Source organism: Hyperolius riggenbachi, chromosome 1, assembly GCF_040937935.1.
Source record: "Hyperolius riggenbachi isolate aHypRig1 chromosome 1, aHypRig1.pri, whole genome shotgun sequence".
Lineage (NCBI taxonomy): Eukaryota > Metazoa > Chordata > Amphibia > Anura > Hyperoliidae > Hyperolius > Hyperolius riggenbachi.
The window spans coordinates 490,823,525-490,848,224 of NC_090646.1; the positions used below are offsets into that span (position 1 = coordinate 490,823,525).

The 24,700-nt window shown below is 43.3% G+C and overlaps 1 protein-coding gene across 2 annotated transcripts in view; it reads left to right on the plus strand.

Moving 5' to 3' along the window:
- LOC137522787 (clathrin heavy chain 1-like) overlaps positions 1-24,700 on the plus strand; it is a 152,331-nt gene that overhangs the window by 47,686 nt on the left and 79,945 nt on the right. The gene's annotated exons all lie outside the window — the stretch shown is intronic.

A 24,700-nucleotide genomic window follows, 5' to 3' on the forward strand; every position in this document is an offset into this window, starting at 1 on the left:
GTATGGCCACCTTTACTGCAAACAGATTGTGAACCGATTTCAGCCTGAAACCGTTCACAATCGGTGGTGGTGGTGCTGCGGCTGCTGCCGCAACCTTCCCGCCTCCCCCCCCCCCCTGCATACATTACTTGTTCCGCCGGCGCGAGTCCCACTGTCACCGCTGTCTTCTCTGCTCTGGTCTGGCCTGGCCTCCGGCGTGCTTCACTTCTTCCTTAAACTTTCTGCCGGGCAGGAAGAAGTGAAGCATGCCGGAGACCAGACCGGAGAAGCCATCGGTGACAGCGGGACTCGTGCCGGTGGAACAGGTAATTTATTGCCGCTGTACTGCGTCGGTCGTCGGGCATTCGAACGCCGCTATCGCTGCACTCTCGACCCGAGAAAAATCTTCCGCACGATGGATCGACGTGAGTCGACGGGAACAATGGATTTCGGACGGAACTCTATTGTTCTGTCAGCGGTGTGCGCGGCGATTTCGATCACAGATCACTGTGATCGAAACGGCTGTATATCTGCGGGAAAATCGTTAGGTGTATGGGCCCCTTTAGTGGTGAGTCCATCCTTTTAAAATGAAGCTGTCCTGAACACCCCCTTGTCTCTAGAAGTGTCTGAATGCTGGCCTGTTGCTCAGCAGCCCAGTACTGGGTGACCTCACTCTTTTCCTGAGATGTGAATGCTTTGTAGTGGGTAAATAGATAACAAGTTAAAGGGGAACTTCCGCCTAAACAAACATACTGTCATTAAGTTACATTAGCTATATTAATTAAAATAGATAGGTAATATAATCTCTTACCCATCCGGTTTTAAAAGAACAGCCAAATGTTTGTGTTTTCATGGGGGTAGCCATCTTTTTGGTTGAAAAGAGGTGACAGGGAGCATGAGACACAGTTCCAACTTCCCTGTGTCACACTTCCCAGCTGCAGACGCTAGGCTTCAAATCTCAAATAAAAAAAAATTGCACCAAAACAGCAGAACGAGAACAGCAATATCAGCAATCCCATCATGCTTTTCACAGCATCAGGGGAAAAATGCCCGGGCAGTTTTCTTCTGTACAGCTAAAAATGAGTTTTGGATAAGAAAAACAAAGTTCTGATGCTGTGAAACACCAAGCCTTTTCAGTGCTGCTGAGTCGATTTTTACTCTGGAGGTTCACTTTAATGTCTTCCAATGAGCCTGTTTACATTTCTCTTCCCCCCATACTGTGCTTCATACACGCTGGATTAACCACTTGCCGACCGCGCACTTATAACGCGCGTCGGCAAAGTGGCAGCTGCAGGACCAGTGACGCAGATCTGCGTCGCCGGCTGCAGGCTAATTAATCAGGAAACAGCTGCTCGCGCGAGCGGCTGTTTCCTGTCATTTCACGGCGGGTTGCTCCGTGAATAGCCTGCGGGCCGCCGACCGCGGCTCACAGGCTAAATGTAAACACAAGCGGAAATAATCCGCTTTGTTTACATTTTTACAACACTGCTACAGTAGCAGCGTTGTAGTAGATCAGCGATCCCCGGCCAATCAGCGGCCGGGGATCGCTGTCACATGACAGCGGGGAGCCTGTTAGAGGCTTCACAGGACAGATCCATTCCTGTGCAGCCTCCGATCTCTCGGGCAGGGAGGGAGCAGAGGGAGAGGGGGAATCTTGCGGTGGAGGGGGCTTTGAGGTGCCCCCCCCCTCGCCACCTACAGCATGCAGGAGCGATCAGACACCCCCCCCCCCCCAGCACATCATCCCCTAGTGGGGAAAAAAGGGGGGCGATCTGGTCGCTCTGCCTGTCACTTGATCTGTGCTGGGGGCTGTAGAGCCCACCCAGCACAGATCTGAAAAAAACAGCTCTGGTCCTTAAGGGGGGGGTAAAGGCTAGGTCCTCAAGTGGTTAAACTTGGCCGATACTGTTTGCCTACCGAAAATCCAGCGTGTATAGTAACCCCAATTTTTCCCCGGCCAGTGATCACTCTGGCTGATCTATTTGGCCAAGTGTCACATGAGGGCATTGTCTTCCCCATTCACCACGCCCACAGTGTGATTTTGTTCCCACATCATAATTTTTTTTTTCCTCAACAAAGGTGGAATTTCACTGATACATGTTACTTAACCCTCCTGGCGGTATATTAAAAACCGCCAGGGGGCAGCGCAGCCGTTTTTTTGATTGATTTTTTTTTTATATCATGCTACATGATAGCCGCTGCTCAGCGGCATCTCCCCAGCCCAGCCGATCGCCTCCGGCGATAGGCGATCAGGAAATCCCGTTCAAAGAACGGGATTTCCTGGAGGGCTTCCCCCATCGCCATGGCGACGGGGCGGGATGATGTCACCGACGTCATGGACGTCGTGACGTCTAAGGGAGTCCTGATCCACCCCTTGCCGCTGCCTGGCGCTGATAGGCCAGGCAGCGCAGTGGTCTGGGGGGGGGGGGCTGTGTTGCGACGCGGATAGCGGCGATCGAGGTGCTGACGCAGCTAGCAAAGTGCTAGCTGCGTTCAGCAAAAAAAAAAAATTATTCAAATCGGCCCAGCAGGGCCTGAGAAAACCTCCTGCGCGGCTTACCCCGAACTACGTTCGGGGTTACCGCCAGGAAGGTTAATCGCCTTTACATGTGCTTTTTAAACTTCCAAAAATTGTCATTATTTCTTCCTACTGTTACAATATTGTGTAAGCTGGATGGACATTGTTCCACTTAAAGAGACACTGAAGGGAAAAAAAAATATGATATAGTGAATTGGTTGTGTACTATGAATAATTACTAGAAGATTAGCAGCAAAGAAAATATTCTCATACTTTTATTTTCAGGTATATAGTGTTTTTTCTAACATTGCATCATTCTATAATATGTGCAGATTACACAACACTCAGCATTCAAAATGATTCTTTCAGAGCAGTCTGTGAAGTAATGACCTCTCCTCTAGCAGTGGAAAAGTAAATAGTCCAGGAACAGTTGAGATAATAAGTCAGATAACAGCCCTCTCCATGACTAACTTAGTCGGAGAGCTTAATGGCTTGTTTGCATAGAGATAACAACTGGAGTTTCTCAACTCTTCCAGTACTGGAAACAATTACACTGATGTATCTGATCTTAATGTTTTATTTCTTAGCTGTGCTACACATACAAATCATAATATCATCATTTTTTTTTCGCTTCAGTGTCTCTTTAAGTACTATTAAACATTTCCAAGTTTCAAGTGGTCATGACATCACACTGTTGGAGGGGTTTCACCACAGTATCAGCCACATAGATCCCCTGCTGATCTGTTCGAAAAAAGGAAAAGATTTCTCATGGGAAAGGGGTTATCAGCTACTGATTGGGATAAAGTTCAATTTTAGGTTAAAGGGGAACTTCAGCCTAAACAAACATACTGTCATCAAGTTACATTAGTTATGTTAATTAGAATAGATGGGTAATAGAATCTCTTACCCACCCTGTTTTAAAAGAACAGGCAAATGTTTGTGATTCATGGGGGCTGCCATCTTTGTCATGGGGCAGCCATCTTTTTGGTTGAAAGAAGGTGACATGGAGCAGGAGACACAGTTCCAACTGTTCTGTGTCCTGATTACCCCTCCCAGCTGCACACGCTAGGCTTCAAATGTCAAATTCAAAATGTAAAAAAAAAAATTGCACCAAAACAGCAGAACGAGAACAACAAAATCAGAAATCCCATCATGCCATGCACAGCATCGGGGAAAAAAGCCCGGGCAGTTTTCTTCTGTGCAGTTAAAAATGAAGCTTGTGTAAGAGAAACAAAGTTCTGATGCTGTGAAACTGTTAAAGAAACACCAGGCCTTTCCAGTGCTGCTGAGTCGATTTTTAGTCCGGAGGTTCACTCTAAAGTTTCTCTTTAACCACTTGAGGACCGTGGTGTTAAACACCCCCCCCCCCCCCCCCCTAGTGACCAGGCCATTTTTAGTTAATTGGGCCACTGCAGCTTTAAGGGCAGGCTGCAGAGCCGCTCAACACAGCACACAAGTGATCCCTCCCCCCCCCCCCCTTTCCCCCACCAACAGAGCTCTCTGTTGGTGGGGTCTGATCGCCCCCACATTGTTTGTTATTTAAAAATCTTTATGTAATTTATTTTTATTTTATTATTATTATTTTTTTTACATTCCCCTCTCTTCCTACCCCCAGCCAGCCAATGACACGATCGGCTGTCATAGGCTTCAGCCTATGAGAGCCGATCGCTCTCCTGTGGGCCAGGGGGACAGCCGTGTCCCCAGTACAGCGCTGCTGCAGATCGCAGTGCTGTACAAAGTAATTAGATGGTGGTTTCACCGTCTAACAGTCTCCCAAGCGGTGATCGCCACTCGGAAACTGAAGGCAGGGCGGAGCTCCCCAAGCAGGAGATGTACTAGCCCCATAGAAGACCGTTCACGCCAATTGGCGTGGAGCGGTCCTGGGGCTGTCGCACTGCTCATGCCGATTGGCGTGGAGCAGTCGGCAAGTATTTAAAGTATACCCGAGGTGGCATGGTGAGATAGACATGTATGTATAGTGCCAAGCACACAAATAACTAGGCTGTGTTCTTTTTTTTTTTTTTTTTTTTTTTTTCTTTCTCTGCCTGTAAGAGTTAAACATCAGGTGTGCAAGTGACCAGGTGGGACAGGTCAGACTATAGCATAACCCTCACTGATAAGTAGCGTGGCGATCAAACGCGAAGCGACTGCGATCGGAATGCACACGCAGCTAGCAAAGTGCTAGCTGCGTGTTGCAAAAAAAAGTGAGCAAATCGGCCCAGCAGGGCCTGAGAAATCCTCCTGCGCTGGCTTACCGCCAGGAAGGTTAAAGAATTATTGAAAAAAGATAAGATCATATCAATGCCGCGTGTATATTGTGCAGGTACCAGCACTGGTAAACAAACTTAAACACCAAAAAGAAGAGAGACCAATCACCAGTATATGCTGCTCAAAAAACTGCACTTTATTAATACAAATAGATTTAGAATTTTATACACGCTAAATTGCAAGATAATGTCAGAATTATCTGACACTTAAAAATAACTGCTATGCAATATATAGTGCTGCTGCTGTATAAAGCAGCGTGGAAGGACCCCCAGGGAATAGCATATATACTTCAGATATCCCACTACATAGGGCCATCAAATTGGACCCAGGCATTGATCTTTGGTGACGCCCGAATTGCAGACATGTGAGGAGACCTGGGGAGGTAATATATAAGGTATAAACCACTCACTGTGACCCAGAACTGGCATAGCCAAATTCACGCATCAATTGAATGGACCTAATACCTGCCATTAGAGTAGACCAAGGCATTAATTTTTGGTAACGCCCGTAATGCCGGTATGTGAGGAGACCTAGGGTTAAATTGTATAAGGTCATAACCACTCACTCTGACCCAGAACTGGCGTGGCCAAATTCACAACATTAGTTGATTGAACCTAATATCTGCATATCAGCTAATTCCTTGATGTCTGTATCCATATCCGTGAGGAGACCTGGTAAGTATAGAACAAAAAGGTCATAACCACTCAGAGGGTATAAACAGGCATGACCAATGTGATCGAAAGTTCATACCACCAATCACTATAATGGTAAAATTTAGGTATGATGGCCTGAGTCATAATAAACCGTAGTGGGACATCTTTGAAGCACCAATCCTAGAATTCATGAGGTGCCAGTAGGATTGATATATCTACTGGTATATATAAACCACTCTCGGAGGATAATAAGTGCTACCAATATGGTCAAAAAATTGTCTATTCACTGAATATATAGGAGCCAACAGTTCAAGATCATAGATCATAGATGGGAGCCAAAATCCGCCCTGGACTGTCAAAAAACCTGAATGTAGTCACTAGTAGAAGCCTCCTAGATATCAATAGCTAGGCAATTATTATCTTGTCAGAAATCTGCAAAGTTTGTTGAGTGTCAACTCCATGCAAACAGTCATTGTTTATAGCAACAGATAAATTGTTCCTTTTTGGAAGGATGCATAAACCAGCGGTTTCCGTGATGCGCGGATCATATACTGCTCAAAAGCTCATATAGAAATATAGATGTAATATGCCGTCACATATATTGCATTCAGATGGTGCAACAATAGTCATTAAAGCCGAGCTGAAGCAGAGTCCTCCCGGACAAGCGTGCTGCATTTAAGATCACAGAACAGCCCATACATCCAAACAGTGGCTAGATGGCATACATTTCAGCCTCTGTACCGTACACTGGTCAAAGGAGATGATGGAACACTTGTCCTTCAGTGTGCAAAAAGGATCTGTAACTGCCGCTCAATCGGCTATTTGCTTAATCACTGAGCAGTTAATATGTAGTTAGCAGAAGACACTTATCGTTTCTCCACATACAAGCTGCAATGCAACTCAACAGTAGCAAACGGCTTGCGCTTGATCTTTGCATGCTGCGTTATACACAAAGTAGATTTAAGCTGATGCAAATTCACTGGCAGCACTTATCTTTATCTGGTGTTGGAGCTTCATGCAGAATGCGTGGATTGCCGCAATACGGCGGCTTGAAGCGACTAGTGACGGCTGGCAACAGGTTAGCTTGAACAGGCTTTCACATGTGGTAATGGCGGCGGCTCCCATCAGTTTAAAGAGCGGCTCCTAGTACACAGAGAAGCGTAGCATGACGTCTACGCGTTTCGCCCCGCCCACCGGAGCTTCATCAGGACGTGCTACGTCATCACGTTTGCCATCCTTCTCCCCCAGTATTTATACTATACAGGTCACCATAGTTTAGCAGCCTGGAAATTTCCACCCAGTGGAGGAGAAGTGAACTTTTTAGGCAAAAAACATTTGGGGACATCTTGTGGTCAAGAACAGAACTACAATCATAAAATTCACCATAGGAAAACCAAGCAAGGCTGAATACAATTTAAGAAATGTTGGAACTAAGCCTACTAAATTAAAATATATATATATATATATATATATATATAGAGTCTACTTCAAGAACACCTTTAGATTTAGGTCAACATTCAGGCCATAGGGAATCAATGTTTTTAATTGGTATATCCAGAAACTTTCCTTTTTAATTAACTGTGCTCTCATATTGCAAAATCCTAATTCCTGGATCCAAACGGTATATAGCCTTAAATTTTAAGCCAGTCGGGTCTGAGTTGTGAAACTCTGCAAAATGAGAGGCAATTGGGGTTTTATCTCTTTTTTTTCTTCTTTTGCAGAGTCAATGATCGATCTCACATGTTCCTGTATCCTAGTACGTAATTCTCTTTCAGTCTTACCCACATAATGTTTCCCACAAGGGCAAGTTATCTGGTATACAACAAAGGTACTCAAACAGTCCACTGGACATCTATTATTATATGTCCTATCTCCTACTGAGTTGGTGAATTTATCTGTTTTATCTACATATTGACATACTGAACACCTCTTACATTGGGTCATTCCATTACATCTTTGCAAAAAAGAGGTAGAGGCTTTTTTAGGTCTATATTCAGATTGAGTAAGTATGTCCGCCAGATTTTTGTTTCGTCTCGCCGTAAGTAGAGGTCTTGGGCCTATTATTTCTGAAATTTTTGCATCATTTTGTAGGATGGGCCAAAACCGCTGCAAAGTGTCTCTGAGCTTATTCCAATGGGGGCCATATGTGGCTATAAGCCTAGGACAAAACTGTGTCCTGATATGTGACTTTTTAAGTAACAAGTCGTCCCGATTGGACTTAAGAGCTCTGTAATAGGCTGACTTAAGAAGCTTATTAGGATAGCCTCTCGCTTTTAGTCTAATTTTTAAATCAAGGGCCTCTTTTTTGAAACTTTCTATATTACTGCAATTTCTTCTGAGGCGTAAAAATTGGCCTATAGGAACTGCAGACTTTTGCGATGTTAAATGGGCACTTTGATAGTGTAGTAGGGTGTTCCCTGCTGTGGGTTTTCTGAATGTGGAGGTTGAAATGCTCCCACACTCACGTGTGATCCTGACATCTAAAAACTCCAAGTCGGTATCACTGAGCTTATAGGTCAAAAAAATATTGTAAGCATTCTGGTTTAACCGAGACAGAAAGCTATGCAATTCCTCGGCAGAACCTGTCCAGAGTAGAAATACATCATCCACATAACGCAGCCAGAGGGCGGCATGCTCCCGATATGCCCGATCCAAGTAGACCACCTCCTCCTCCCATGCGCCCAAATGGCTTTGTGGACACTATGTTACAGTTCATATTGACCAACAATTATTTTGCGTTTAACCATCGCTACTATCGGCAGCGGCGGGGCGTGGCCATGGGGGCGCCCTGCTCCCCTTCATATGCCTGTCTCCATTTGGGCGCATGGGAGGAGGAGGTGGTCTACTTGGATCGGGCATATCTGGAGCATGTGGATGATGTATTTCTACTCTGGACAGGTTCTGCCGAGGAATTGCATAGCTTTGTGTCTCGGTTTAGCAAAATAATTGTTGGTCAATATGAACTGTAACATAGTGTCCACAAAGCCATTTGGGCGCATGGGAGGAGGAGGTGGTCTACTTGGATCGGGCATATCGGGAGCATGCCGCCCTCTGGCTGCGTTATGTGGATGATGTATTTCTACTCTGGACAGGTTCTGCCGAGGAATTGCATAGCTTTGTGTCTCGGTTAAACCAGAATGCTTACAATATTTTTTTGACCTATAAGCTCAGTGATACCGACTTGGAGTTTTTAGATGTCAGGATCACACGTGAGTGTGGGAGCATTTCAACCTCCACATTCAGAAAACCCACAGCAGGGAACACCCTACTACACTATCAAAGTGCCCATTTAACATCGCAAAAGTCTGCAGTTCCTATAGGCCAATTTTTACGCCTCAGAAGAAATTGCAGTAATATAGAAAGTTTCAAAAAAGAGGCCCTTGATTTAAAAATTAGACTAAAAGCGAGAGGCTATCCTAATAAGCTTCTTAAGTCAGCCTATTACAGAGCTCTTAAGTCCAATCGGGACGACTTGTTACTTAAAAAGTCACATATCAGGACACAGTTTTGTCCTAGGCTTATAGCCACATATGGCCCCCATTGGAATAAGCTCAGAGACACTTTGCAGCGGTTTTGGCCCATCCTACAAAATGATGCAAAAATTTCAGAAATAATAGCCCCAAGACCTCTACTTACGGCGAGACGAAACAAAAATCTGGCGGACATACTTACTCAATCTGAATATAGACCTAAAAAAACCTCTACCTCTTTTTTGCAAAAACGTAATGGAATGACCCAATGTAAGAGGTGTTCAGTATGTCAATATGTAGATAAAACAGATAAATTCACCAACTCAGTAGGAGATAGGACATATAATATTAGATGTCCAGTGGACTGTTTGAGTACCTTTGTTGTATACCAGATAACTTGCCCTTGTGGGAAACATTATGTGGGTAAGACTGAAAGAGAATTACGTACTAGGATACAGGAACATGTGAGATCGATCATTGACTCTGCAAAAGAAGAAAAAAGAGATAAAACCCCAATTGCCTCTCATTTTGCAGAGTTTCACAACTCGGACCCGACTGGCTTAAAATTTAAGGCTATATACCGTTTGGATCCAGGAATTAGGTTTTGCAATATGAGAGCACAGTTAATTAAAAAGGAAAGTTTCTGGATATACCAATTAAAAACATTGATTCCTTATGGCCTGAATGTTGACCTAAATCTAAAGGTGTTCTTGAAGTAGACTCTATATATATTTTAATTTAGTAGGCTTAGTTCCAACATTTCTTACATTGTATTCAGCCTTGCTTGGTTTTCCTATGGTGAATTTTATGATTGTAGTTCTGTTCTTGACCACAAGATGTCCCCAAATGTTTTTTGCCTAAAAAGTTCACTTCTCCTCCACTGGGTGGAAATTTCCAGGCTGCTAAACTATGGTGACCTGTATAGTATAAATACTGGGGGAGAAGGATGGCAAACGTGATGACGTAGCACGTCCTGATGAAGCTCCGGTGGGCGGGACGAAACGCGTAGACGTCATGCTACGCTTCTCTGTGTACTAGGAGCCGCTCTTTAAACTGATGGGAGCCGCCGCCATTACCACATGTGAAAGCCTGTTCAAGCTAACCTGTTGCCAGCCGTCACTAGTCGCTTCAAGCCGCCGTATTGCGGCAATCCACGTATTCTGCATGAAGCTCCAACGCCAGATAAAGATAAGTGCTGCCAGTGAATTTGCATCAGCTTAAATCTACTTTGTGTATAACGCAGCATGCAAAGATCAAGCGCAAGCCGTTTGCTACTGTTGAGTTGCATTGCAGCTTGTATGTGGAGAAACGATAAGTGTCTTCTGCTAACTACATATTAACTGCTCAGTGATTAAGCAAATAGCCGATTGAGCGGCAGTTACAGATCCTTTTTGCACACTGAAGGACAAGTGTTCCATCATCTCCTTTGACCAGTGTACGGTACAGAGGCTGAAATGTATGCCATCTAGCCACTGTTTGGATGTATGGGCTGTTCTGTGATCTTAAATGCAGCACGCTTGTCCGGGAGGACTCTGCTTCAGCTCGGCTTTAATGACTGTTGTTGCACCATCTGAATGCTATACATGTGACGGCATATTACATCTATATTTCTGTATGAGCTTTTGAGCAGTATATGATCCGCGCATCACGGAAACCGCTGGTTTATGCATCCTTCCAAAAAGGAACAATTTATCTGTTGCTATAAACAATGACTGTTTGCATGGAGTTGACACTCAACAAACTTTGCAGATTTCTGGCAAGATAATAATTGCCTGGCTATTGATATCTAGGAGGCTTCTACTAGTGACTACATTCAGTTTTTTGACAGTCCAGGGCGGATTTTGGCTCCCATCTATGATCTATGACCTTGAACTGTTGGCTCCTATATATTCAGTGAATAGACAATTTTTTGACCATATTGGTAGCACTTATTATCCTCCGAGAGTGGTTTATATATACCAGTAGATATATCAATCCTACTGGCGCCTCATGAATTCTAGGATTGGTGCTTCAAAGATGTCCCACTACGGTTTATTATGACTCAGGCCATCATACCTAAATTTTACCATTATAGTGATTGGTGGTATGAACTTTCGATCACATTGGTCATGCCTGTTTATACCCTCTGTGAGTGGTTATGACCTTTTTGTTCTATACTTACCAGGTCTCCTCCCGGATATGGATACAGGCATCATCAAGGAATTAGCTGATCTGCAGATATTAGGTTCAATCAACTAATGTTGTGAATTTGGCCACGCCAGTTCTGGGTCAGAGTGAGTGGTTATGACCTTATACAATTTAACCCTAGGTCTCCTCACATACCTGCATTACGGGTGTTACCAAAATGAATGCCTTGGTCTACTCTAATGGCAGGTATTAGGTCCATTCAATTGATGCGTGAATTTGGCTACGCCAGTTCTGGGTCACAGTGAGTGGTTTATACCTTATATATTACCTCCCCAGGTCTCCTCACATGTCTGCAATTCGGGCGTCACCAAAGATCAATGCCTGGGTCCAATTTGATGGCCCTATGTAGTGGGATATCTGAAGTATATATGCTATTCCCTGGGGGTCCTTCCACGCTGCTTTATACAGCAGCAGCACTATATATTGCATAGCAGTTCTTTTTAAGTGTCAGATAATTCTGACATTATCTTGCAATTTAGCGTGTATACAATTCTAAATCTATTTGTATTAATAAAGTGCAGTTTTTTGAGCAGCATATACTGGTTATTGGTCTCTCTTCTTTTTGGTGTTTAGGTTAAAGAATTAACCTGGGGTTTCTTGACTTCCTAAAACACCAGAAGCCTGAGACCTGAGCTGCCTGAGAACACAATCTTTCATGTTTAATAATTAACAATAGTGATGGTTGGTTTCCATTTTTGGATAGCTGCTATTGCTACCATGCTTTTTTTTTTTTTTGCCAAAGGTGGTAAATGCTAAGCCACCTCGGATATGATGAAGACGTGTTTTCTCAAGTCCCATTGGTACAGAGGCTGGCTCCAAATATCAGACAGGGCGCTGCTGTTATATTTTTGTCTGGTATGAAAGGATTGGCAGTTGAAAGTGTAGCTGCATCAAAGACAACCTACACCAAGTGGAATATTGCTGCTCATGCTTATTCACTATTAAAAATTTCTGATTGTCAGGCTGCTGAACAGTAAAAAAAACTGCTGAACTGAAAAAAGAAGTGAATAGTTGTAGAAGATCGAAAAAATAGGTTGGGGCAAGAAAAAGAAAACAAAGATAAAGAAGGGACCACATGTGGCCAGGAAAAGGGAAGGAGGAACTAAAATAAGGGCTGACGAAGGAAAGAGGCCCCAGGAAACTTATGTCACGTCTCTGTGACATAATGGCCTTGTAAAGCACCAGTAAAGCCTTGGTCATTCCTTTTGAATAAGAAGCATTAATGAAGGTTAGCTCAGTCATTGGGAATTTTCCATTTTATCTTAAATCAAAAAGGGGCCATGTGAGTCTTTGCTGCGTTCAGTATTTAGCATGCTTGGTTTCCATGAGTTTGCTTTGCGACTGTAAAGATACAGTACATTTAAGATGCTGAATTGCTGACTGGCCTCATATATAGGAGGCACAGAGGAGGTACAGGGGACAGAGAAAGCACATTGTTTCAACTTAAGAGCAGATTCAGGTTACGAACGAACCTACAGTCCCTATCTCGTTCGTTAACCGGGGACTACCTGTACTTGGTATGACACTTTGAAATCTGTGACACTGGCTCAGCTCACATTGATTAAACTAATAAATACAATGGGTAAATGCAAATTTCAGGGTATAAGAACAATTCATAATGATATATGGTACTACTGTATTTTAGCCTGGCCACTTGGAACATAACTCTGTTGTATCTGGTATTACATAAAAGTAAGATCCGGGCACCAATGACTTGCAGTAATCCACCCTTTATTTCATCCCCAAACAGACAGATACGAGAAAAAACACAGGGCTGGTCTTACAGCTGTTTCAAAGCGTTTGCTTGTGAAACAGCTGTAAGACCAGCCCTGTGTTCTTTCTCGTATCTGTCTGTTTGGGGATGAAATAAAGCGTGGATTACTGCAAGCCATTGGTGCCCGGATCTCGCTGTTCTGTAATACCAGATTTGAATACAACCTTCCGGAGGCACACTGATTTTATCCACAATTAACCCCAATTGAGCCTGCCATTAGCATCTAGTGCCGACCTCCTGTCTGTTGTATGTGACTGTTGTATTTATGTGGCTGAGGATACACCGCAAACGTCTCAAGATCTAAGCCTGCATTAAGTCTGGTTGTCATTAAGTGGTTAATGTATAATTCTTTTTATAATGACGTGCTCTACCACTATCCTTTTTTTCGGTACCACAGTTTGTACAGTACAACCGTACGTACAGTATATTCTTTTGTGTGCACTTTATCAGTCCACACAGATTACAAAGTGCAAAACATTTTGGACATTTTCTGAACGTCTTACAACACAGTAGACCTAAATGTGATTAAAAGAATTGTTTATATACAGTATACTTCTCTGTTTCTTTAAAATGTTAGTGTTTGCCGCAAACCTAGAACACTTAATGGACTGGGGTTGGTCAGTGTAGCTTTCTTAGCGACTCACATTGAAGGGACTGATAGTTTGGTAGAGCATATACCAAATTGGCATTAAAAATAATAATGTGAGAAAAAGAATTTGAGGCACTAGTCAAAATAATTTTTTTTTTAAACCATATTCAGTTATAAATTATTTAGTCAGTGTTAGCCTATTATAAAATCTTTCAGCTCCCTGATTTTCATTCAGAAATGTATCACCGGCAGCAATATCGTTAGTACTGGCAAGTGATCTCTGCGGAATGTTCATTTACTGTGAGTTCTTATGCTGGGGATACACCGGTACGTTTCTGTACCGTGTATCGACCAGCTGATAATATTCAGCTGGTCCGATCAAGCCGCTCGACCCCCGCCCGCTTGATTCCCGCCTGCGGACAATGGCAGGGAATCGAGCGCTGATAAGGAAGCGGGGGCGAGCGGAAATCGATTCGCGCGGACGAGTGGGGGTCGATCCGGTCGTGTATGCTTACCATAAAGCCAGTAGAAAATATTTGGGTGGGTGGGAGTACGTCTGCATAATAAACCGCCTAGGCTAAGCTCCACTATGAGGGCGGGGCTGAATAACAATATGCAGCACTATATAGCTTGCGTGCTGGAACCAGGATATTTAACATAGAAGTAGCTATCCTGAATAATTTACTGCATTCTACTTTGTTATTACGGTTCCACAGTATTGGATTTCAGCTTTAAAAATGAAAAACAGCACGGACACATTTTTCTAATTTAAGTTCTGTATGTTTAACCAGGAGAAATGTATTCTTTTGTTATGTTATAATTAGATATTTCCCTAAACAAAATGTTGGGTAGAATCCAGAGCTCTGCATACCACAAATAATTACAATGACTGGGGCCGCGGTTATTTGGAGTTAACCTTATCCTGTTAATCCAGGCGAGGCAGACTCACACATAACATGTTTCGTTATCTGTTTAGTGATCTGTTGTATGACAGTGTTCTTTTCTTAGTGAAATATTACTTGTAATTACACATAATTCTGTATTGCAGCAAATAAGTACCAAATAATGCAGGATTAAAGCGTACACTCTCAGGGGACAGCTGGACATTTGGGATTCAAAGTCGTGAACTATTTCATTCATGGCACTCAATAAGAGGTTGTCTTTATCTTTTCAATGGAGTTTATAGAAAGCCAAACTGTTGATGTTTTCTCAGTGGTTGTGAAAAGGCTTTTCTGCAGCAGTTCCTTATTGCTGGCAGGAATAAGGCTCCTGAGGGTGGTGGAGGGGTGTAGAGGTTTCGCAATGACTGAAAAGAGCATTATTTCATCAGGGCTACTAGGTCAAATGTTTTACTCATTCCATTGATATGGAATGTCGGAATCCCAGGCTTTTCCAGGCACTTCTATAATACGCTTAATAAACACTTCTCTCCTAGGCTTGTAATCGTATGTTATGTCGCTGGGCAACAATCACTGTGGAAGTTTAGCATGGTTACTTTATCAGCTATGTTATTAAAATGTTTTCACATTTTAGAATAAATCTATAGCTTTTTGTTATTAAAGCAGACTTGAACTCTTGCACAGGACAGAAGAAAAACACAGAGATATGCACCCTGTATCATTTAGAGAGTTTAGCCTGTCTAATTCCCCTCATCTGTATCCAATCGCTAGTTGTAATTTGATCTCTCCCTATGTCACCTGACTGCCACGGCAGATAAGCTCATTTGAAAGCACAGGTTGTTGATGATGTCTGCTTCCCTGAATGCAGGCTGTAGCAACAGTGCACATTTATTGCAGGATTTGTATTAGCTGTAACAAAATGTTTTCTTTAAAGGTTGTTATGCTGTTACGTATCTTTTAGAGCAGAGAGGAAGTTCTGAGTTCAGGTCCGCTTAATTAAAAAAAAAAAAAAAACGGATATGGTGCGCTGGTCCCTGTTGATTTTTTTTTTTTTTTTTTTTTTTTAGAGGCAGACAATTTCAAGGATGTAGTCCAGAACTTGCTGTTAACAATGAAACAACTGCATCAAATGTGTGTTGTTTTGTTTTGCCTAGAAAAAGAGAGGGGTGAAAACTCCACCATATCCATACCATGCCATTCGGTTTAGTACAAAAAAGTTTTTTTTGTTTTTTTATTACGAAATTATTACCATATTTGTTGTTAGCAAGTTGTGTAATGAAAAGGACAGCAGAGATGAGATTGTTCTGTGGAAAACAGTGCTTGGCTATAAAGCCACATAAACACTAGGTTACTGTCACTCAAAACAATTGTTATTGTTTTGGATGTCACTTTTAAGGCGTATACACACACCATGCGATTTTCCCATCAGGTCTATGGTAAGTTGGCCCCACCCTGGAGGCTGCCGTGCCAACAAACTATTCCGTGATATACTGCAACAGGAAAGAACGCAGGGGAGGAGGGGTTGCACTTTGCTTTAGATCAGCTTTGAAAATCAGACCACTTACTGTAGGTCCTACCAACTCGTTTGAATGCTTGGGGGTGCAACTTTCAGCTGAGAAAAACATTAACATATTGCTGATCTACCGCCCACCAGAAAAACACTCCTTAGACTTCCTTAAGGAACTTGTAGACCTCCTATGCAACCTAACACTGGAACACCCCAGATGGATTGTTCTTGGAGATTTCAATACATGGGTGGATGACTCCTCTTCAAAACTTGGAATAGAGCTACCTCGTGCCTTACATGAACTTGGCTTCCTCCAATCAATCAGCTCTGCTACTCACAGGAAAGGCCACACTCTGGACCTTATATTCCATACTGGGCTGTCAATAGCCAATGTGGAAATTAATCCTGTTGCCTGGTCAGACCATCACACTATCCACTTCTCCCTCTCAATACCAGCTGTCAAACACCAGGTCAAGAATCAAATAAAATATCGCCGCTTAAAAGGGCTAACACCTCAACATATCCGAGATAACCTTAGCTTTGATGAATTGACTGACTCCAGCTTGGACCCTGATACTCTGGTGTTTAAATACAACAAATGTGTGTCCTCCACCTTTGAGACCATTGCTCCTCTGCGCACCAAATATCTTACTCCACACCATCATGCACAGTGGTTTGATAACGCTATAAAAGAGCTGAAAAGAGAAGGCCGAAAACTTGAGAGACTGTGGCGCAAATCTCAGTCCCCAGAAGACAAACATGCCTTAATCCTCCACTTGAAGAGCTACCAAAAGGTAATCACGGAAAAAAAATCATCCTTTCTATCACAAGAGATTGCAAATGCAGTTAACAAACCAGCCCAACTGTTCCGCACAGTGGAAAAACTCTGCAACCCGGCATGTCAAAAACTTAACATCGAGTCTTCAAAGGACCTCTGTGACCAATTTGCCCATTTCTTCACAGACAAAGTCTCCGCTATAAGGTCCGCCATCCAACTTACAGCATCTGAGCCTAATATAGCGCCGAAGACCATTAGCAGAGACAATGTAACACCTTGGTCAAACTTCAAAGAAATTGATGAAGAAGTCACATCAAGCATCCTCCTTCACGTCCGCCTAACTACCTGTGACCTAGATCCTGGCCCAACACAGTTCATGTTGAACTGCCCCGACCTGTTCGTACCGGTATTCCTAAAAATTGTTAACTGTTCCGTAAAATCAGGGATATTTCCTGCTTTACTGAAGGAAGCAATCATCAGGCCTCTCCTCAAAAAACCCTCCTTGGACCCAGATGCAATGACCAGCTACAGACCTGTCTCTAACCTTCCCTTTCTGGGCAAGGTAATTGAAAAAGCTGTTTACCTCCAGCTAGAAGCCAAAATCCTACAAAACAACAGTTATGACCCATTCCAGTCTGGCTTCAGGAAACACCACAGCACTGAAACGGCCCTCATCCAAATATGCAACCACCTGCTCATGGCAAGAGACAGAGGAGAGTGCTCCATCCTCATACTGCTAGACCTTTCTGCAGCCTTTGATACAGTTGACCATGACATCTTGATAAACAGGCTACAGGAATACTGCGGCATTGATGGCATAGTTCTTCAGTGGTTCCAATCCTTCTTGAGTGGCAGAACCCACAAAGTGTCTATGGGGCCCTTCCTGTCCACCCCTGTATCACTTAGGTATGGGGTGCCCCAGGGCTCAATCCTCTCTCCCCTGCTTTTCACGATTTACATGTTACCGCTGGGAAAACTAATCCAAAAACATGGCCTGACATACCACTGCTATGCAGACGACACTCAACTATATCTTTCCTTCAAGCCTGGTGTGACAGACCCAACTCTAACTATAAACGCCTGCTTACGTGAACTACAGCAATGGATGAATGATAACTGGCTGAAACTAAATGCAGACAAAACTGAAGTCCTTCTGATAGGAGGGCAGAGCATGATAACAAAACAACTTAACTTGCAGTCTTCACCACTGGGAATAGGAGGCACGGATCTGCGCAGCTCTGATCATGTGCGTAGCCTGGGAGTTCTAATTGATTGGGATTTAAACTTTAGAACTCAAATCTCTGCTGTGGTGAAATCATCCTATTTTCACCTGAAGAACATTGCAAAAATCAAGCACCTCATACCCCCAGAAGATCTGCCAACCTTAGTCCACGCCTTCATCACATCTCGACTGGACTACTGCAATGCTCTCTACACTGGCCTTCCAAAAAAGGTCTTGTACCGACTACAGCTGATACAGAATACTGCTGCCAGACTGCTAACCAACCAACCCCGTCACTGCCACATAACGCCAGTCCTGCACTCCCTTCACTGGCTACCTATAGAATGGAGGGTCCTATTCAAGATCGGCCTACTGACATTTAAATCCCTGAATAATTTAGGCCCTGGATACATGAAAGATATGTTGCAGCTGCGTAGCAATCCCCGCATTCTCAGATCCACAGGTTCTAATAATCTAGTCATACCCAGAGTCCACTTGGAAACTTTTGGTCCCAGAGCCTTCTGTCATGCTGCCCCTACGTTTTGGAACTCCTTACCTCAACAGATCAGGACAGCTCCATCCCTGGACGTGTTTAAATCCAGACTGAAAACCCACCTGTTCAGTTTGGCATTTGCAGAAATATAACTTTTGTTGTGTGAATACTTCATCCTACTAATTACTGAATCTGAGAGAGCCTAAGCGCTTTGAGTCCTATGGGAGAAAAGCGCTATAGAAATGTTATTGTATTGTATTGTATAAGTTCCCGATGGTCAATAATTTCCAGCATGAACGATCGGCCACCGATAAAGGGATAACATTTCTGCAGTATTGATCTTAAAATTGATCCCTTTCTCAAACAGCAGCAGATTGGGCATGCTGTAAAATTATCAATCGATGGGATATTTCCCATCAAACTGACAGGAACATTGCATGGTATGTATTATAAGCCTTTAAGAACAACCATGAGACAAATAGGCTGCTTAGCCACCTGATTAGCACTTTCTACATGTATGATACAGGGGAGAACAAGTAGAATGTGTCTTGCTGCAGCAATTACAATACAGTAGTAATTGGCTAGGATTTTTCGCATGCAGCAGTCGGGGAACATTTGTACTCACAGTAGATCACAGAAGACTTTCAACTGAAATGATGACAAATTATTGACTGCAAATGAGAATCTAGAGTCTTTAGCTTAAGCAGAACTTAAAGGCAACTAAAATCCTTCAACAAGCAGTACCCCTGTATATAAAAGTATACATGTGTTAGTGTGTGCACTCCAGCAGCAGTTGCAGGAAGTCTTGCTCTCTGCGTTCTCCCTATGTTGTCTGACGAAAGTTAAGTATCTGGTTAGTACAGCTGTAGAATTTAATGGAACGGAACACTGAATAGGAGGTTGCCAAAGTTTGGGGACTCCTGTCCTTACATTAGATCCCAAATTATAGTTTTTGATGAAGAAAATGTAGTTTTTACATCTCTCATCTCATTGTCTGCTGTAAGGACATGCAAGACCCAAATAAAGATGCAAAATGGAGTACATACTTTTGTTACTAATTGCATCCTTTGGCAGGCTGTGTCCTCTCCAGACCCCAAGCCCCCCAATCCGCCTCCTTTTTATAAGTCCCGTTAGTAGGTCCCGAATAGTGTTAGTCACGACATTTGAACCAGAAGAAACAACTCTTGTGCTTGCGCAGAAGGAGAGCCGCCAAGAGCGTGGACAGCGCAAACACAGCGCAAAGTCTGTGGGGAGGCTACTGCGCATGCGGAAGGGTTATTTCCTCTGGTTCAAAGGTCCTGATTAGGGCCTACTACTGGGACCTATGACGGGCTAAAGGAGGCGGACTGGGGGGGGGGGGGGGGAGGCACAGACTGACAAAGGATGCTATAAGTAACTGAAGTATGTACTACATTGCACATTGTTTGTTTGGGTTTTTTGGTCTTGTATGAAGTGATGATGAAAGAAGCACAGGCATGATGAGTAATGTAGAGGATAAGCAGTGTGAATGACTATTTTGGATTTATCATCAACCATCATCTTTCATGGTGCTGTACAATAGGTTATACCTTTTTCAATCTGTCATGCTGCTAGCTTGTCATCAGTATAAACACAAAGTAACATCTTATTCTATACATAACGTATTAATATTCTAATATACGGACACGAATAGGAATGAAAGTATGTTGTGTTATTGATCTTAGCCTTATTTTATGCACATTTTACTGCAAGTACATTAAAACTAAGTAGTGCTATTGTAATGCTTCAGCTCATAGTATATTTGTCACATCCCAGCTGATTGACTTTTGTTTTATGCTACGTTTGCTTTGCTTTTATCTCCTCCTTATTCTATTGTTCAGTATGTACAGCTATGCTTCTCTTTTCTCTCTCTCCTGTTTTTTTACATATGCTTTCTTTTCTTTTCTTCCTGCTTTCTCCTCTCAAAACAGACGGTGAGTTTTTCTTTGTCCTGTGTTGATTTGTCCCTGTCTAGAAATGTTTTGTTCCTGGTGAGGTAAGAAATATGGAAGTGTTGCTCTTGGCAACCCGATAATGATTTTCAGCTTTGATAATGATAGAATGTGATTGCTACACAACCTCCACTATACCTTTGTCTGCTGTATCAACACTTGTGTTATTAATACTCTGTAGGTCATGTTATTTTCTGTAGTAAGCAAACTTCTATTCTGTAACTGATTAGAAACTTTTTAAAATACGTGAACTCTTTATCCTCCACCCTGCTCCACCCTGGGAAGCTGTACTTGCTCCAGGGCAGCACGTCACAGTGCTCCTATTTTACTAAGGCATTTCCAGTAGGGATATAATGGGTGACTTAGCAAATCTATAGGGTTTTTCTAAATACAGATAGTTCCCGACTTACAAACACCCGACTTACGAACGACCTGCCGAATCAAACGACATGGATTCTGTGTTTCCATGGGAACAAGTAAAAAAAAATTCAAATTGTACTTATAGTTGAGAAAATAGAATTTTTAAAAAATTCAAAGAAAAAGGGCAGAGCAGGGCCGGCGCTACCATTAAGGCAAAGGAGGCAGCTGCCCCAGGGCCCCAGAGCTTGTAGGGGCTCCCAGTGGCTACAAGAGGAAAAAAAAAATTCAAATCGGCCTTATAGTTTTTGAGAAAATCGATTTTAAAGTTTCAAAGGAAAAAAAAAACACATTTAAAAACCTGCAGACTTTAATGGTTAATAGCAAATCCATCTTAAATGCTAGAAACCCTAAATTTGCAGGATATGTTAAGGAGATCATTGGGAATAGGAGGAAAAAACAATTTTTCAAAAAGACCTTAAAGTTTTTGAGAAAATCAATTTTAAAGTTTAGAAGGAAAAAAGTATAGTTTTAAATGCGGTAAATGTAACTTTTAGTAGCAAACCTAATGGTAGTGTAATTTTACATGCATCAAACGAAAGCGCAATACATTTCCTGACAAGGTTTCCAGGCAGTCTATACGCAGCCGCAGCGCTTTGGCCAGGGATCGCTATACAGCCGCAATATGGCTGTATGAAGATCCCTGGCATTTTTTCCTATTTTCCCATTTTTTTTTATGTTTAGAGTGTGGGAATTTAAAAAAAAAAAAAAATTATGTGCGGTCCCCCCTCCTGAAACTTTTTAACCCCTTGTCCCCCATGCAGGCTGGGATAGCCAGAATGTGGAGCTCTGACAGATTGGGACTTCACACCCTGACTATACCAGCTGCAAAAAAGGTCCCCTAATGCCGATTTTTGTTCCGGGGTATATGTTGGGGGGGCCCCCCAGGTTTATTTTGCCCTGGGGCCCCATTGTTGCTTAAACCGGCTCTGGGGCAGAGGTGACTCAGAGGGGGGGGGGGGGACGACACTGGAGGTACAGGGGACAGAGATGGCACATTGTTTTGACTTAAGAACAGATTCAGGTTAAGAACAAACCTACAGTCCCAATCTCATTCGTTAACCGGGGACTACCTGTATTGTCTTCTGTTCTGTAGGAATAGATTGCAATCCTCCAGTTATGGATTTCTGAAAGGTCTTGTGCAGGCATCCATAGAGTGATAATGGTTTCTTGATTAATCCAGGGTATCTTAAATGTGTTTTTAAAACAAAGTCTTGTTATATCTCAGTAATTCCAAATCGGATATGACAGTGCTGGTGGAAAGTCCTAACCCTTTTGAAGCAGACTCTTTGTTTTATCTAATACAGTCCTGGGTAGCTTCCACCCCCATATAGCTTTCTCTGGCAGTCTGGTGGTCCCTCCCCCATATATCTCCTGGTAGTCTAGTGGTTCCTCCCTCCAACCCCATACTGTATAGCCTTCCCTGGTGCCCTGATGGTACCCCCTCCTATCCCATGTAGCTTTCCCTGATAGTCTAGTGCAGGGGTCCCCAAACATTCTGGGTCGAGGGCCGGGTCGACATACTTCAGACTGCTGGGGGGCCGGAGTATACATAAAATGATGTAGAAGTCTTTTGCAGGCCAGACAGTGAAGCATACCCAGGTGACAACCTGCAGTCCAATTGGACAGTGTTGTCACTTGCTGTGAAATTTGATTAGAAACCAGCTAATTACTGCTTTCTGGCTTCCATGTGGATGGGTGGTGCCAGCACTGCCATTCTATATGCGGACCACCAATATTTAAAGGGATACTGTAGGGGGGTCGGGGGAAAATGAGTTGAACTTACCCAGGGCTTCTAATGGTCCCCACAGACATCCTGTGCCCACGCAGCCACTCACCGATGCTCCGGCCCCGCCTCTGGTTCACTTCTGGAATCTCAGATTTTAAAGTCTGAAAACCACTGCGCCTGTGTTGCCCTGTCCTTGCTTCCCCTGATGTCACCAGGAGCGCACGGTGCAGGCACAGACCATACTAGGCCTGTGCAGTACACTCCTGGTGCCATCAGCGGGAGTGAGGACACAGCAACACAGGCGCAGTGGTTTTCAGACTTTAAAGTCTGAAATTCCAGAAGTGAACCAGAGTCGGGGTCGGAGCATTGGGGAGTGGCTACGCGGGCGCAGGATGTCTGTGGTGGACCATTAGAGGCCCCGGGTAAGTTAAACTCCTTTTCCCCTGACCCCCCTACAGTGTCCCTTTAAATATGTAGTTGACTGCATCTATAAGTAATACATTTTGTGTGTGTGTGTGTGGGGGTGTGGTGTGGTAAATAAGCCTCAGGGGGCCACAATCGGCCCGCGGGCCTTAGTTTGAGGACCACTGGTCTAGTGGTTCCACTCTTCTACCCTCATATAGCTTTGCTTGGTGTCCTAATGGTTTCCCCTCCCAACCCATGTTACTTTCTCTGGTGTCTCTCCTCCGTATAGCTTTCCCTGGTACTCTACTGATCCCTCCTCCGTTTACCCTATACAGAGGTCTGGGCAGGAAGCGATGCTAGGTGAGTAACTTGCCTCTGTCTCTCCTGTCTCCAGCGGTCCGGGCATCCTGCTCTGCATTGTAGGACATTGGCGAGGGGGGGGGGGGGGGGCACAGAACACAGGACTGAGCCTCCTAACTCGGGACAGTCATGGTAAAGTAAAACCAGGTCAGAAAGTAGGCCTGCATCCTCAGTCTAAGGCCAGTTTTGGTGGGTACCAACCCTCCCAGAGGATCTGCTTTCTTTACTGAGCTTTTCAATCTGGGACCCCAGTGCTAAAAGGCAAGAGTGTTATCCAGTTAGCAACTGGGCACCTGGTAGGAGCCCTAAATAAACTTGTTATACTTAGTTTGAACTTTGCTCAAACACATGTAAAATATTAATCTATTTTAGAATGCTAGAACTAGTTAAGCCAAGATGGGTGATGGATAAAAATATAGATTTTTTTTCATTAGCAGAGCTGGAATGTTTGAGGAGGTGGAGGTAGGGTGGGTAGAGTGAAATTTATTCCCTGGAATTCTGCTCTGACATTTCTTGGAGTGCTCATTGCCACTCAGAAATTACCTCCTACAGACCCTAATCAAAGTGATGTTTGAATTGGTTGCTTTCCTAGCAAATATCAGGCTTTGCGGAGTCATTCTTTTTCTGACATTCCTATCCCAGCTGTATTTTGCTGAATGAGGATTTTTTTGTTTTGCTTAAATCTCCATCTTGTGGTTATTTGCTCTGTTTATTGAACTATCTAGTGCAATTCATGGCAGTGAATCGGATACAAGGCTGTTCTAGAAGATGGCACTCACATTTTCCTCAGTGTCTTTTACAGTACATATACCACTTTGCTGAACAGTGTAGCAAATGTTTTGAGAGTTTCATGTGGGAGCGTGTCTTAGATTTATCGTTGGGATTGCCGTCATAACAAAATATGTCCATTTTCATACTGCTGAGTTATCCCAGATTGCCAGCTGACTTCCTGGAATAATCTTCCACAGACAGCCAAGTGTTACATACATTTCTTCTGACTGTACCCACTCCACCCAAATAACATTCACAACCAAGTACTTGTATGTTCCAGTAATGCCTAACTCATTTCACTTAACCAAAAAAAAAAAAAGTGCTGCCACACACCAAGCGCAGTACTTTGTCAAGACATTTCTACATCTGTTATTGATGAATACAATTTGAGTGCCTTATCAAATTTATTCTGTCAGTATTACATGTAGATGCATTTGGTTAGGCCTGATTCTTTTTCAGTGTGTAGCATATTTAAGGGGGCCTGTTTACAAAGATCATAAAATTGATAGCATGGCAGCTAGTGCATCCAGGTGTGCTTTATGTACATGTTCTAATGAGAGTTTAGTGGGAAGGCAGTTTATTGGTGATCCACACTGGTACCTATTACACTGGCCTCTTCATATACTGTAATGATTACACAGTTGCATTACAACAAGTGGCCATTAGAGGACGCTTTTTTCTCACGTCCACTCTTTATAGACAATGTGTACA